We start from the raw sequence: 17,686 nt of genomic DNA on the forward strand, positions 1-17,686 counted from the left end.
CCTTTTAATTTCCTTGTTTTAATTATGTTTTTTTTTTTTTTTTTTTTTTTTTTTTTTTTTTTTTTTTTTTTTTTTTATTTTTTTTAATGTTTGAATATGTGTAGGCAACCTAGGGTTTAGTTGTTTTCTGTTTTAAAGCATGTTAGGTTGCTAGATTTATAGTTTTAAGTTCTACTATGTTTTCTGCATTTCTGTGTTTCTGGGTTAAGGTTTATGGTGTGTCTGTGTGCGCATGCTTCTTGCATGTGTACGCAAGCTCGAAGTATGCGTACGCATACAACTGGCCTGTGTGCACAAGCCTATGTATGCGTACGCATACTCGTGCCCAGGAACCCTAATCTAAGTTTTCTGCTTCTATTTCTTTATTTCTTTCACATAATATGCTTCTGTTTTGAGTCCTTATTCCCCTATTTGATTATTTGTTTGCCTTTAACATGCTAGATTAGGGTTTCTTTTTATTTCTTACTTTGATATGCCATGAGCACACATTCAAATGTCCATGCATTGATGCATAGGTGTTGCAGTGCTACAAGGTAAGTAAAGGTGAGTCGTGCATTTCACATGATCATGCATTTGTTTGTTACATGACCTTGATTTTCCCTTGACAAATGTGTATATGCAAAGTCGATGTGCCATGCTTTAAATATGGTAAACAAGTTTGTTTGATTACTGCTATTTTGTTGCCTTTGAGATACCTTGCTTGCTTACTGCCTTGGATGAGACGATAAGCATGATATATGTATGCTAGGTTTGATGTGGATTGCCATGATAGATGTATGCTAGGGTTTATGATGATGTGAGAAGCATGATAGATGTATATTAGGGTTTGCAATGAAATGCCGTGATGTATATATACTTAGATGTATGCTAGTGTGTGTGTGAGTATAGAATGCAATATTGAATGTGCCTTTAATGAGATTAAGATGTAAGACACAATGAGTGGAAGCCGACCCATGGGTTGGGCAGTTTTGGGTGCCTAACACCTTTCCAAAACTGTACCTAAACTCCGAACCCATTCTTTGGTAGTAAGACTTAGTCCTTCCACTAAGGGTGCTATTAAATGGATCTTAGACCTAATCTAAGTGGCAACTCTAATATTTTCTCTGCCCAGGTCCACTCGGCAAAGGCGTACTGCCCATTTTTTCCCAGAAGGAGGAAGCTGCTGCGCTCACAATTGTGAATTCTACCTTCAATATAGGAGAGAAAATTCTTGATCCTAATATTGTAAGGAAGATACTCTGATCTCTTCCTGAAAGATTTCATACCAAGATTACTGCTATTGAAAAGTCAAAGGATATTGACCAAATCCCATTAACTGAATTGGTTGGGAACCTTCAAATCTATGAGTTAGGTCTAGCAAAATTGGAAAAGGTGGAAAAAGCAAGAATACGTCTTTGAAGGTTAAAGATGATGAAGATGAGCAATTTTCTAATGGGAACAGAATAAGTTCAAAGCATACATCATAAGGGAGTTCAAGAAATTCATTAAGAGTGCTAGTGTGAAGATGAATGATCTCTTCAAAGAAATCATAAGACAATACAAAGAAGGAGAATAAAGTAGTTGTTCAAAACAGTAACACTCCACCTAGTCCTAAATGTTTTAGCTGTCAAGGTTATGATCACATGAAGCAAGAATGTCCAATCTATCTTAAGTCAATAGGGAGGAACAAAGCCCTAGCTACAACCTTGAGTGATACTGAACCAGAGAGTGATTCAGATGATAGTGGCCAAGTGGAAAAGTCCATGGCCTTCATAGCCACTATTGAACTAGTTAATGATACTAAAGAGGCAATAAGTGAGGATGAAGAATTAGATGAATCTAATTTTAAGAAGTTGGATGACAATGATGACATCCAAATAGCCTACTCAACATTTTACAAGAATTCTAAAAAATATGAAAAGTTTTACGGATTGGCTATGAAGAAGTTGAGCAAGGTGGAAATAAAGAGAGAGAATCTGTCCACTAAAGTTGATAAAGGAAATCAAACCATTGGAGCTCTAAGGTTTGAGAATAACTTCCTTGTTGAGAAGACCAAGATGTTAGATATTGAACTTTTCCAAGTTCGAGCACAACTGGAACGTACTTCAAATGCAAAAATAGATGAGATGTTGAGCATTCAAAAGTCTTCATCTGACAAGACTAGACTCGAGTATGTCACTTCTTTCTCTACTTGAGCAAGTTCCAATTCTACTTGCCATTTTATATATATATATATATATATATATTGTTCCTCCTTATGATGATACTAAAATTGAAAACAAAAAAAAAAAAAAAAAAAAAAAAAAAAGATGAGACGTTGAGCATTCATGTCATGCCCAAAACTCAAGTAAGAGCTAGGCACGTGACAATAGCCACACACTTATAAAGTTTACACCCTACAAGTGTGTAAGGCCCTCTTAACAAATGAAGAATTATCCTCAAGAAAATTTCATCAATAAATTTAAAAATATCCTCAATAAAGCAATTCTCAAACGATCTCCAAATAATAATCTTCCAATATCAAATAAAAATAAACTAAATCCTTTAAATCCAAAGGACAACACAAATGACAATCTTAAACATAAAAGTTCAAGTCTTATTCCATTGATTTCCTAAACTTCACTTATGCGCACATCCCAGCAGAAGCCCAAACATATGCTACTCTTCCTGTTCAAAATCTGAAAGGAGAAAGAGGGGGGGTGAGTTGACAACTCAATAAGTAACCAAAATCCGAATAAGTTCTATCTAGTAATAGATTTGTAAAGTAATAAGATGTAATATAATCTTCTAAAGTTATGATATGCTATGGGTTTTCAAAAATAGCTAAAGAAGTTTCATAATCTTAAAATAGTAGTTGCAAATAGATCACATACTTTAATCTTACAATTATATCATAGATGGTTTAGAAAGCAATTAGTTTACCATATATCAAAAGCTATAACTTACAATAGGTTCCAAAAATACATAAACAGTTTTAGTGACTCAAAATAGTTAAATATTCAAGTGTAATTCATATTCCTAACAATCTTATGACTATGGTCACATTATATCCTCGTGACTAGGCATCAGAATACCAATGAATAACCCCCATTGACTGGGTATCAGAGTACCAATGAATAACCCCCATTGGTTTGGGTATCAGAATACCAATGAATAACGCTCATTGGCTGGGTATCAGAGTACCAATTCATAGTCAAATTGTCCACAAAAATATATCTTATTCAAATATATATATATATATATAATCATATATTCAATCTCAAATATATTTGTGATATTTCTATATTCTTTACTTTAAATCAATATAGCTAAAAAAAACAATTAAATAAAATACATCATATATTCAATGATCAGATATATTTGTGATAATTCTTTACTTGAAATCAGTAATACAATAGAAATAAAATTTTAATAACTATAAAAAATTTTCAATTGTTAAATTATGCAGAATAAAAACAATTAGGATAAGGTTACTTACCTCAGCGAGCTCACCATAAAGAACTTCTCCCTAACACTTTCTCTAAAATCCTTAGATCTCACCTAACAATTTATAAGCACAATTTACTCAATAATCAAAATAATAAGAATAACTTGCAAGTTACTTGACCAAAAGAGAAATTCTAAAGTACCCAATAATTCCTCACTATTAACTCTCCTACGGTTTCTCTATGGCTATATTCCACATTCTATCATTTGTATTAACTCTATTTGTTTCACGCAAAAATTCCCGAGCACTGTGTAATATAAGACTCTCCTCACACGATTATTTAGGCCAAAATGTCAAAGCATTCATAAGGTCTGAATTCTTTGTAAAGCTAATTAAAAATTTCTAACCAAAAAACCTTTGTCTCTTATCTCCATAGACTCTAAAGTCTAAAAGGCTATTGGACTAACGGTGGTCTAACCAATAGTCCACTGTTTCTTGTAATAAATATTCACCAAAGGGTAATATGTGCCCAAAGCAACTCCATGCCCAACAAAGTACCAAAATTTAAGATATTACACAGAGAAAGACGTGCATTGGAAAAAGGGATTTTATCGCCCAATTCCAACCCTTCTCTGTTTACACTTACATCATAAAACCCATAGAAACTTTTTTTGATAATTCCGCTTGGCCAAAAACATCAACATAAAATATACTCTAATTCTAAATAAAGTTTAGATTTGACGAGAAGAGATTTTTTTAGACTCTTACCTCAATTGTACAATCAAATCTTCTCCACTTCAGTATTTTGAGTAGTCTCCTCTCTCAAAACATCTGTCAGTATTCGCTAACTTAAAATTAAACTATGTAAACTAGGGTTTTCAACCTGATTTTCTAAAAAACCCCTTAGTAATATTAATTATAAAAGTTGACCCCATAAACAAATTTACTTAAATACCCCTCCTTTTATTTTATTTTATTATTATTATTATTATTATTTTTTCGGGTATTACATTCTCCCCCTCTTAAAAGAAGTTTAGTCCTCTAAACTTGACATACATGAGTCCTCAAAAAGATATGGGTATTTCTCCCTCATTTCATCTTCTAACTCCCATGTAGCCTCTCTCACAGACTGGTTCCTCCATTGAACCTTGACATAATGTATGGTACGACACCTCAATTCTTGCTCCTTCTTGTCCACAATTTTAACTGGTTGTTCTTCATAAGTTAAATCATCTCTTAATTTTAGAGGCTCATAATCCACTGCATGACTGGGGTCTGGAACATATTTCCTCAACATTGAGACATGGAAAACATTATGTACCCCTAATAAAGAAGGTGGTAAGGCGAGCCTATAAGCAACTTTACCCATCCTCTCCAAGACTTCAAATGGTCCTACAAAACGAGGGCTCAACTTACCTCGAAAACCAAATCTCATAACTCCATTAGTAGGTGAAAGCCTCAAGAACACATGATCACCAACTTGGAACTCTAATTTCTTTCTTCTAATTTCTACATAACTCTTCTACCTACTCTGAGCTGTTCGGAGTAGCTCTTTAATCACTTGAATTTTATCTACTGTTTGCTGTACAATCTCAGGACCCAACAATCTTCTTTCTCCAACATCATCCCAACATATAGGAGACCTACACTTCCTACCATACAAAGCCTCATATGGTGCTGCTTTAATACTTGCTTGGTAGCTATTATTATATGCAAACTCCACCAAAGGTAGATGTTCATCCCATGAACCTTTGAAATCAATTACACAAGCTCTCAGCATATCTTCCAATGTTTGTATAGTTCCTTCTGAAATTCCATCTATTTGAGGGTGAAAGGTTGTGCTAAACTTCGAGTTAGTACCCATTGCCTTATGCACACTCTCCCAAAATTGAGACACAAATCTTCGGTCTCTATTAGACACAATGGATGCAGGTGCACCATGCAATCTCACTATTTCATTGATATACAATCTAGCTAACCTTTCGAGTTAGAAATCCACCCTAATGGCCAAAAAGTGTGCAGATCTTATCAACCGATCCACAATCACCCAAATTGCATCTCTACCAGTAGGGGTTCTAGGCAACCCCATCACAAAGTCCATAGTAACGTGCTCCCACTTCCATTCTGGAATGGGAAGAGGTTGCAAAAATCCAGCTAGTCTTTGATGCTCCATCTTAACTTGTTGACACACTAGACATTGAGCAACATATTGAGCAATCTCCCTCTTCATGTTGTTCCATCAAAAAGTTTCCCTTAAATCCCAATACATCTTAATGCCTCCTGGGTGTATCGTGTAACTCATGTTATGAGCCTCCTTTAAAATTTTTGCCTTAAGGTCTGGATCATTTGGTACAAAAAGCCGATTACCAAACCTCAAGGATCCATCCTCATGAATGCAAAACTCAGATTGAGAGCCTAGATTTATCAAATCTCTTATCTTCTGCAACTATGGATCATTACTTTGTGCAATCTTTATCCTTTCAATCAAGGTAGGCTGAACTCTAAGGTTTGCCAAATGTGCCTCTGCTTCATGAAATCGTACTTCTATCCTCATTTTCCTTAAATCTTCCAAGATGTGTTTTTGTGTAGTTAACAATGCTGCCAAATTTCTTGCAGACTTCCTACTTAAGGCATCAACTACAACATTGGCTTTTCCAGGATGGTAACTAATAGTTAGGTCATAGTCCTTTAATAGCTCCAACCATCTTCTTTGTCCCATATTCAACTCTTTTCGAGTAAAGAGGTACTTGAGGCTCTTGTGGTCAGTGAATATTTCACACTGTTCTCCATACAAATAGTGCCTCCAAATTTTTAGAGCGAAAACCACCGTAGCTAACTCCAAGTCATGTGTGGGATAATTTTGCTCATAAGGCTTCAATTGTTTACAAGCATAAGCCACTACCTTCCCATGCTGCATAAGAACACACCCCAAGCCTTTCCTAGAGGCATCACTATAAATGGTGAAACCTCCACTACCTGAAGGTATGGTGAGAATGGGTGCTAACACCAACCTTCTCTTCAATTCCTGTAAGCTTTCTTCACACTTTCCGGTCCACTCAAACTTAACTCCCTTTTGGGTCAAGCGAGTCAAAGACATGGCTAAGTGAGAAAATCATTCAACAAACCTCCTATAATAACCAACTAGTCCCAAAAAGCTACGAACCTCTATCACACTGTTCGATCTATTCCATTCTATTACTACTTCCACTTTCTTAGGGTCAACAGCAATCCCATCTTTAGATACAACATGCCTAAGGAATGCAACATTGTCTATCCAAAATTCACATTTTTTAAGCTTTGCATACAACTTCTCCTGCAATAGTTGTAGTACACGCTTTAAATGATTCTCATGCACCTCCACATTCTTGGAATATATCAAGATATCATCAATAAAAACCACGACAAATTTATCTAAGAAGTTTTAAACACCCTATTCATCAAGTCCATAAAGGCTGTCAGTGCATTAGTTAAGCCAAAAGGCATCACCAAAAATTCATAATGACCATATCTTGTACAGAAGGCTGTCTTGGGCACATTAGCAGTCTTAATCTTCAATTGATGGTAACCGAAACGAAGATCAATCTCAGAGAAAACCTGTGCTTTTTTGAGTTGATCAAAAAAATCCTCTATCCTTAGTAAAGGGTATTTATTTTACACTGTCAGCCTATTTAGCTTCCTGTAATCAATGCAAAGTCGCATGCTTCCATCCTTTTTCTTTACAAACAACACAGGTGCACCCCAAGGGGAAACACTAGGCCTGATGAAGCCTTTGTCAAGCAACTCTTGCAACTATGCTTTTAATTCCCTTAACTCAGCAGGTGCCATTCGATATGGGGCTTTAGAAATTGGGCTAGAACCTGGTAATAGGTCAATAGAAAACTCTATCTCCCTATCCGGTAGTAACCCTAACAAGTCTTCTGGAAACACATATGGAAACTCTCTCACTACAGGAATGTCCTCCAGCTTCGATTCACCTTGTTGTGTGTCTCTCACAATGGCCAGGTATCCTTTACACCCTTTCTTCATCATACATCTAGCTTGTAAAGCTGAAATCACCTGTGGAGAAGTATATGCCCCACTTCCCACAAAACAGAACTCAATCTCATCAGGTACTTGGAAAATTACCTTCTTCCTATGACAATCAACCATGGCATAATGGGCAGCCAACCAATCCATCCCAAAGATTATGTCAAAAATCCCGTATCTCCAACAATGTTAGATCTGCTAGTAACTCTCTATCTACTATTTTGACAACACAAGACTTGCAAACACTATCAATAACTACTACACCCCTAACTGGGGTATCCACACATAATTAAACTCCTTTAGGCTCAAATTTAAAATTATGTTTCTTTGCAAAATTAGAAGATATGAAGGAGTGAGTGGCACCAGAATCAAACAATGCATAAGCATAAGTTGTGGAAACTAGGATAATACCTGTCACCACATCATTAGAAGTATTAGCATCTTGTTGAGTGAGTGCATAAACCCTTCCTTGGATCTTAGGCCTTTGGCTTGCTCTTTGATTTTGTCCAGTTGTTGGTCTTGGAATGGTCTGAACCTCCTTCCGTTGGGGACACTTAGCAATCTTGTGACCCCTTTAGCCACATGAGAAACATGCTCCAGTATTCCAGTGGCAATCCTTATTTGCATAAGACCTACCACATCGAGAGCACTTTGGCAGTGCCTTAGTATCAACACGTTGTGTTCCTTGTTTCTTGGTTTGAAAGCTAGAGTTTTGCTCTCCTTGCCTAGACCTCTTCTTCTGATTATTATCTCTATCTGCTTGAGCCTTATTAAGCCCCATCTCTACTAGTAAAGCCTTACTCACCACTTCCCTAAAGGTAGTCAACTCAAAGGGCACAACTCCTTGCTTAATTCAGAACCTTAATCCTTCTTCAAACCTTCAAGCCTTAGTTTCTTCATCCACCACCATTGTCGGAGCAAATTTGGCTAATCTAGAAAATTCTGCTTCATACTAAGCAACTGTCATGTTACCTTAGCAACGTTTGTCTTCTTCCCAAGTCCAAGGCTTAGTCTCTTAGCAACGTTTGTCTTCTTCCAGCCGCCACCAGTCATAAGCATCTCCATGCAACATATAGGCTGCATAAACCACTTTCACACCTTCAGAGCATTCAAGAACTCTGAATACTTTCTCCATCTCAATGATCCATTTTTCTGCTTCCATAGGCTCAGTAGTCCCCTCAAAAGTTGGAGGAGACAACCTCTTGAATTCAATCATCCCACCATGATGACCTCGGCGTTGCTCCATTATCCTAGCCAAGTTATCTCTAGTAGTGACCTGTTGTTGGACCACTCCAACCAAGGTCTGCATCATCTAGGTCATCTCTAGTGGTTGGCCTTGGTCATGCCTAAAGTCTCGGTTCCCATCTTGCTGATTCCTACCATTGCCAAAGTTGTTGGGAGCATTCCTAGTATTTTTACTGCGAGGTGGCATCCTAACCTCTGTTCATTATGCACATGACAAAATAACATGTTATCAAACTTCTAATTTATAATTAAAAAACAAAAAACAAAAACAAAAAAGATCAAAAACTCATCTAGTATATATATCATACAACGTATCCCCAAATGCATAATTTCTACCCTTCTCACCATTTCGTTTCATAAATCATTGCCTAAGGATCCCACTTGGAGCTTTGATTCCATAAATATTGTCACACCCTGAACCTAGGTAAGAGCTAGGCACGTGACAACAGCCACACACTTATAAATTTTACACCTTACAAGTGTGTAAGGCCCTCTTAACAAATGAAGAATTATCCTCAAGAAAATTTCATCAATAAATTTAAAAATATCCTCAATAAAGAAATTCTCAAAAGATCTCCAAATAATAATCTTCCAATATCAAATAAAAATAAACTAAATCCTTTAAATCCAAAGGACGACACAAATGTCAATCTTAAACATAAAAGTTCAAGTCTTATTCCATTGATTTCCTAAACTTCACTCGTGCGCACATCCCAACGGAAGCCCAAACATATGTACTCTTCCTGATCAAAATCTAAAAGGAGAAAGAGGGGGGGTGAGTTGACAACTCAATAAGTAACCAAAATTCGAATAAGTTCTGTCCGGCAATAGATTTGTAAAGTAATAAGATGTAATATGCATCTTCAAAAGTTATGATATGCTATAAGTTTTTAAAAATAGCTAAAGAAGTTTCATAATCTTAAAATAGTACGTTGCAAATAGATCACATACTTTAATCTTACAATTATCTCATAGATGGTTTAGAAAGTAGTTAGTTTACCATATATCAAAAGCTATAACTTACAATAGGTTCCAAAAATACATAAACAGTTTTAATGACTCAAAATAGTTAAATATTCAAATGTAATTCATATTCTTAACAATCTTATGACTATGGTTACGCTATATCCCCATGACTGGGTATCAAAATACCAATGAATAACCCCCATTGGCTAGGTATCAGAGTACCAATAAATAACCCCCATTGGTTTAGGTATCAGAATACTAATGAATAACCCCGATTGGTTTAGGTATCAAAGTACCAATGAATTACCCCCATTGGTTCGGTTATCAGAATACCAATGAATAACCCCTATTGGCTGGGTATCAGAGTACCAATTCATAGTCAAATTGCCCATAAAAATATATCTTATTCAAATACATATATATATAATTATATATTCAATCGCAAACATATTTGTGATATTTCTATATTCTTTACTTTAAATCAATATAGCTAAAAAAAACAATTAATTAAAATACATCATATATTCAGTGATCAGATATATTTGTGTTAATTCTTTACTTAAAATCAGTAATACAATAGAAATAAAATTTTAACCACTGTAAACAATTTTCAGTAGTTAAATTACGCAAAATAAAACCAATTAGGATAAGGTTACTTATCTCAGCTAGCTCACCACAAAGAACTTCTCCCTAACACTTTCTCTAAAATCCTTAGATCTCACCTAACAATTTATAAGCACAATTTACTCAATAATCAAAATAATAAGAATAACTTGCAAGTTACTTGACTAGGAGAGAAACTTCTAAAGTACCCAATAATTTCTCACTATTAACTCTCCTACGGTTTCTCTATGGCTATATTCCACATTCTATCATTTGTATTAACTCTATTTGTTTCACGCAAAAATTCCCAAGCACTGTGTAATATAAGACTCTCCTCACATGATTATTTAGGCTAAAAAGTCAAAGCATTCATAAGGTTTGAATGCTCTATAAAGCTGTGTAAAAATTTCTAACCAAAAAGCCTTTGTCTCTTATCTCCATAGACTCTAAAGTTTAAAAGGCTATTGGACTAATGGTCGTCTAACCAATAGGCCACTGTTTCTTATAATAAATATTCACCAAAGAGTAATATGTGCCCAAAGCAACTCCATGCCCAACAAAGTACCAAAATTTAAGATATTAAATGGAGAAAGACGTGCAGTGGAAAAAGGGATTTCATCACCCAATTCCAACCCTTCTCTGTTTACACTTACATCGTAAAACCCATAGAAATTTTTTTTGATAATTCCGCTTGGCCAAAAACAGCAACATTATATATACTCTAATTCTAAATAAAGTTTAGATTTGACAAGAAGAGATTTTTTTAGACTCTTACCTCAATTGTATAGTCAAATCTTCTCCACTTCAGTATTTTGAGTAGTCTCCTCTCTCAAAACATTTGTTAGTATTCGCTGACTTAAAATTAGACTATGTAAACTAGGGGATTCAACCTTATTTTTTAAAAAACCCCTTAGTAATATTAATTATAAAAGTTGACCCCATAAACAAATTTACTTAAATACCCTTTCTTTTATTTTATTTTATTATTTTTTTTTTCCGGGTATTACAATTCAAACGTCTTCATTTGACAAGACTAGACTTGAGTATGTCACTTCTTTCTCTACTTGAGCAAGTTCCAATTATATATATATTGTACCTCCTTATGATGATACTAAAATTGAAAACAATGATTCTAAAATGGAGTTAGAAAAGTAAGGTTAAAAATAATAGTCAGAAATCTACCTTAGGTGCCCCCTGTAAGCCTATTAAGAAAGAAGGAAAGTAGAACTCTCATCACTCCACTAACAAGAAGACCTAATCGAAGAAAATTCACTTCTATCATCATTGTTGATTAGCTGGACACACTAGCCCCAATTGTTATAAATGGCTTGCTAGTCAACAGAACAATGGTGTGTCATCTTATGGAAAGCAAAACTAGCTTCAAAACTTTTTAGCTCCTCTTGGAGAACTAATTAAAGCTGCTTTTCTTCTAACCAATTTCCAAGGGTTCGCTCCTTTCTCACCATCTTCCAAAAGTTGTCCTCAGAAGAAGAAAACTCCTCCTCCTTCCAAACCACCTATGTGGAAGGAAAATGTTCCCTCTCAGTGATTCTTTGTCGATCTTTTCGTGCATATGTTTGTGTTTTTTTACATAATGAGTCAGTCTAGCTTTCTATTACATTAGGTTGTTTGTTTTCTTATTTGTTTGTTTGTTTATTGCTTTTAAGAAAATAAAATAAAATAAATTGAAAAATTGAAAAGAAAAATTCAATTTAATTAGTGTGTGTTTGTGTATACTGGAACTTGTGTACCTTGAATGGCCACTGAAACAAGGTTTCATAACTTTGTATCTTTTGTAGTTTGGATGAGCATCTTCATGCGCAACTAATATATATATATATATATATATCACTCATTTTGATGAGAATGACTAAAAATCCTAAGAGAACGACATAAATAACCATCTTACCACTAAAACTCATCGATCATCAACACCTTTGTACAACTCATAAAAGCCGTGCTTGATAAGGTGTCACACTTGCACAACAAGAAAAATGGTGTTTATATAAAAATCAAAGGGAATTAATGGCATTGGATAATGACAACTAATAATAAACTATCACATAACAATTTCAAAATATAAAATATTGTAGAAGAGAATTGTAAAATTTAATATATTTGCGTGCATGTGTATTTTTGTGTCGATAACTTGGTAGATTTAGGTTATATTTTTAATAAATTTTGTTTAATTTAAGCTTTTTAATGACCCTTTGAAAAAAATTTCTTAGAATAGCCACTATTGCGTAGATTTCAATATTTAATATTTATATGCATTTTCAGCAATGAAAGCTTTGAAACAAAGTTTTGTAACAAGATGTTAATAAGTTTTTATTTAAATAGGTATATTGAAAATCTAAAAAGATTATTGAAAATTTTAATTCATAATCAACTACAAATGACTTTTATAAGAGAATGTTCCGCTATGGATTACAAGGAAAAATCCCGGGTAGTAATGGCTCCATGACGTTAGAGCTTTAACATTGATGGAGCTAATTTTTTTTTTTTTAGCATTTTAAAAACTCATTTTTATCTATTTTAATATAACATTTTATAACACACTCAACATCAATGGTTCAATTTTTTGACCGCTTTGATTAAAATAATATAAAGAATTCATTAAAATAATAAAAAAACATCCACCACAAAAACTTCAGCCACAACCATCTCTGTCACCACTCCACTAGCCACAACCACTACTTTGGCAATCCCAGCCCATGACCAAAAAAAAAAAACAAACAAACAAACAAACTGACAAAATCAGCCACCGCCGCCACCACCACCACAACCATCAAATCCACAACCAATATCAAAACCTATCACAAACAACACAACCATACAAGTGGATAGGGAAGAGAGAGAAGAGCTTGAGAGAGGGAGAGAGAGAGAGCCACAAGAGGGAGGGTTGAGAAAGAGAGATGGAGAGGGCTTGGGTTGGTGGCCGCTTGGGCTTGGGGCTTGCAGGGAGGGTGTTGGCAGCGGCTAGAGCAAGAAATATAAATAAATAAAAAATGAAAGGGAGAAGAGGGCGAGAGGGAACCAACTGGGCAAGAAAGAAAAAAAAAATGGAAATGGTGGAGGTAGATAAAAAATGTGTGAAGGAGTATATATTTGATTATAATTAATTTATCCCATGAATAAAATATTATTTTTTATATAAAACTTTCATAGACAATGGCGACTCTAGAAATTCTTTTCAGGGTGTTTATTAAAAAAATTAATAATAATAATAAAACTTGAATATATTAACGTCACAAAATAAAAATAGATGCAAATACATAAAGTTTTAAAATTTCCTTTCACAAGTTTTCATATTTTGAAATCATTGTGTGATATGACTATTTCACTATCAATGTTATTAGCTATATTTTTTTCAATGTACACAATTAAGCAATTATTAAACTACTGATCTCCCACTCAATTACTAACATATTGCCTAAATAAGTACTAATATAAACAAAATGTATTATCATTTAAATATATATATATATATCACATAAATCCAACAAATTCGGCTAAACACTACAGCAAGCACTAACAGACTAGTTATTTAAAAAGTGTAAATTTTTTTTATATAAAAAAAAATAGCAATTTTAAAAACAATTAAAAAAATCACAATTAAACATTTGATTTGGGCTTTTAGGCTAAATTGTTTGTTTGGGAAATTCTTTAGAAATGCTATGTTCATAATATTTTTTCAACACTTTCACAACAAAGTCTAGGTGGTAAGTTTTTACTAGTTCTAATTTAAATTTACTACTGAAATTCTTTTTTTATTTACCAGTAACAACTTATTATTTTGGATTTTGTTACAAAAATATTGCAAAAGTATTGTGAACATTGCATTTCTTGCAATGTTTTTGTTCAACATTCAACGGAACAAAATTTTGGAGGTTGAATTTTATTTTTAATGGGCTCAATTTTTATTTAGGGTGTTTAAGGTTTTTTTTTTTTTTTTAAGGGTGGTCAAGTTCTTTTTTCTAGGGTCGTAAAGATTCAAAAGACCCACCAAAGCAAGCAAAAAATAAAATAAAAAATTCAAAAGACCCATATTAATTTAAAACTCAAAAAATTTTAAGGTATATTAAAAAAACAAAAAATCGGGACCACCCTCATTAGTAGTTAACTTCGCCCTTGGCCATAGATGGCAAATCTGTAGCTCAGTTGGTAAAAAAAAAAAAAATATATATATATATATATATATCTTTTTTAGGTTAACGTTGATGTTACGTCACAATGAGATATGTAAACTTCTAGTCTTTTTTTTTCTTTTTTTTCTTTTTTCCTTTTTTTTTTAAGGTTAAGATTCTTATGAAATGATTGTAACTGCATCGCAGTATTAGTAGCATGAGCAATGCAAGACTGCAAGCATGTTTATGTATTATTTAAACATTAAATTTATTGATTTTCATTATTTTAACATATTTAGTTATGTCGACGCATGTTGCAGGCGTTTACATAAGCTATGCCTATGTAACATATGTCAACGCATGCACTCCTTTTATGCCAACGAAAAAAGAATAAAAGAATGAATAGATTACCAAAAAATAAATAAATAAATAAAGAATAAATAAATATAGTAAAATACTCAACTCCACACTTGTGGGTGGACAGCTCGGGTTTAGTGAAGGAAATTTTAGGAGCACCTTGAGATAATACTTTCTCTTTTTACATTCATAGTAAATTTTAATATAATAATAGTGTTTTAAATCAGATTTATAATATATTACATAACCAAAATACAACTACAAAATGGTCTAATCTTTGTAGTTGTAGACTGGGGTCATAAACAGTAGACACTAGACACACACAATCAATGTGAGATAAACATCCTTATTTTCTTTTCTTTTTTTGAGTAAATAGTAATACTTATTAGAACACACACAAAACAAAAAGGTTTAACATTTATAGTTGTAGACTGGGATTATAAACAATGGACACTAGATACACACAACCAATGTTGGATAAATATTTCTTTTTCTTTTTTTTATAAACTGTAATACTTATTAGAACACACACGAAAATAATATTGTTGTTTTAAACCGGATTTATAATACATTAAATAATCAGAGTACAACTACAAAAGAGCCTAACCTTTGTAGTTGTAGACTGGGGTTATAAACAGTAGACACTAGACACATGCAATCAATGTGGGATAAGCATCCCTATTTTCTTTTTTGGAGTAAATACTAATACTTATTAGAACACACACAAAAATAATAATAGTAATTAAACCGGGTTTATAATACATTATATAACCAGAGTACGACTATAAAAGAGTCTAACATTTGTAATTGTAGACTAAAGTTATAAACAGTGGACACTAGACACGCACAACTAATGTGAGATAAATATCCATATTTAATATGAATTTAACGGGTGGACTCCATTATGAATGTGAGAAAAGAAAATACTATTTATTGTACTACAAAAGTACCTAAGAATTACTCGTTTATTTAGTGAGTCTGTAGTTGCATCTATGTTGTCCCACAAAAAATTGTTGGACCACAAAAAATATTATAACTATTGCTACAATTGTATATATGGTAAGCTATAAGTAATAAAGAAAAAATAAAAAATTTATATGAAAGTGACAAGTAACTAATTATAATCTACCACGTAAAATAATCGTAGAATTATAACTTTTTATGTGGTACTAAATTACTCTCCCACAATTGGTTTCCAGGTACTCAGAAGTAATTTAATACTATTCCTATGTCCTATCATCTATATAACCATGCAAACTCCCGAGTCATAACCATAAAAATCATAGTATTCTCTCTCAAAAGCCATATCTTCAAAACATTACTATTGATACATATATTGTCCATATGGAACTAAAACCTCGCATAGCTATTCTACCAAGTCCAGGGATGGGGAATCTCGTCCCTTTTGTTGAGTTTGCCAAACTACTCGTTCTTCACCGCAACTTCCACATCACATGTATCATTCCCGTATTTGGGTCTCCATCTAAAGCCATGAAAGAAGTCCTTGAAGCCCAGCCCACAAGCATAGACAATGTCTTTCTTCCTCCAATGAACTTTGAGGGCCTCAAAAGCTTAGTGGGTGTTTGGATGCTTTTTTTTCATCACTCAATTTTTGTCACTCAATTTCTATCACTCATCACTCTAAAATATCACACCCGTTTGGCATCATCACTCAAATGCCATCACTCAATATTTTTCACACTATTTGTGGGCCCTAACTCTATCACTTGGTGCAACTTTTTTTTTTTTCTAAGTACCAAACTCACCGAACCCAGTGAAAAAAAATTTATATATTACAAAAAAAAGGTAGATTGGTCAAAAGTTGCAGCTGAGTGGGTCGCATGTGTGTATAATTAAAAAAATGTCATTGAGTTATGAGTTATAGAAACTGAAAATAGCCAAAATGTGTTTTCAGTTTCCATAACTCATAACTCAAAAATCAGAATTAAGCGATGGAAATAGAGTTATGGAAACAAAGATATGGTGGTGCCAAATGGAATTCTAGTTATGGGTCCCACCATTTTTGAGATATGAGTTATTGAAACAGAGAATTGAGTTACGGAAACAAGCCATCCAAACACCCTCTTACCACCCAGAGTCCAAATTGCTGTCACCATGACTCGTTCACTGCCATATCTTCTTAAAGTGTTAAAAGTCTACTCGAGTTACTGCTTTGGCCATTGATATCTTTGGGATGGATGCACTACATGTTGCTAAGGAACTAAACATCCTGTTGGAGCATTTTAATATTAATTAATTAAAACAAATAAATATTATAACATAAATGTAAAGATGTGAGAGTGAATATAGAAAATGAGGAATTAGTGAAAATGTTTAATCCCACATTGAATACGAGAGAGACTATTTTATTCTTTTTAATTGTGGTGATTAATGAGCTAATATGAATTGACTCAGGTATTGAACTAGATACATGCGCAAAGGAGAGGTGAAGGGTGTAACTCCAGCCCAATAAAGAGATTCTTGGCAAGGAAGGGTGTTCTTTCAGGTGGAGTTTTAAGCTTGAACACTTTGCAGAGGTTGTTCTAGCTATACGACATTTGTGCCGCCTCAGTTCAAATAGTATTGTGTAATTTTTCTCTTTAAATTAATAATATTCAAAAGTATTATTCAGTATCTATTTTTGTTATTTTTATTATTATTGTGTTTGCACCAACACAATAATAAGGAGAATCAAAATACATGAAGCCTACACAAGAGAAACCAAATGAGCCTATTGGAGATCTCAGCAAGCCTTTTTGCTTTAAGGGAGCCCACTACAAGAGGTGGAAAGGAAAGATCCTCTTCTACTTGAGTCTTCTCAAAGTCGCCTACATTTTCACTAATAAGAATCTATCAAAGGTTTCCACAAATGAAATGAGTGAGGAAGAATTCAATCTCCATTAAAAAAAAAAAAAAAAAAAAAAAAGAAAAAAAAAAAAAAAAAAAGAAAAAAAAA

General features: G+C 33.6%; 1 pseudogene; it reads left to right on the forward strand.

Moving 5' to 3' along the window:
- The first annotated feature begins 16,116 nt into the window (after positions 1-16,116).
- Positions 16,117-17,686, forward strand: part of LOC136063129 (hydroquinone glucosyltransferase-like) — a 22,067-nt pseudogene continuing 20,497 nt past the window's right edge.

Source organism: Quercus suber, unplaced genomic scaffold (assembly GCF_002906115.3).
Source record: "Quercus suber isolate HL8 unplaced genomic scaffold, Cork oak 2.0 scaffold_488, whole genome shotgun sequence".
Lineage (NCBI taxonomy): Eukaryota > Viridiplantae > Streptophyta > Magnoliopsida > Fagales > Fagaceae > Quercus > Quercus suber.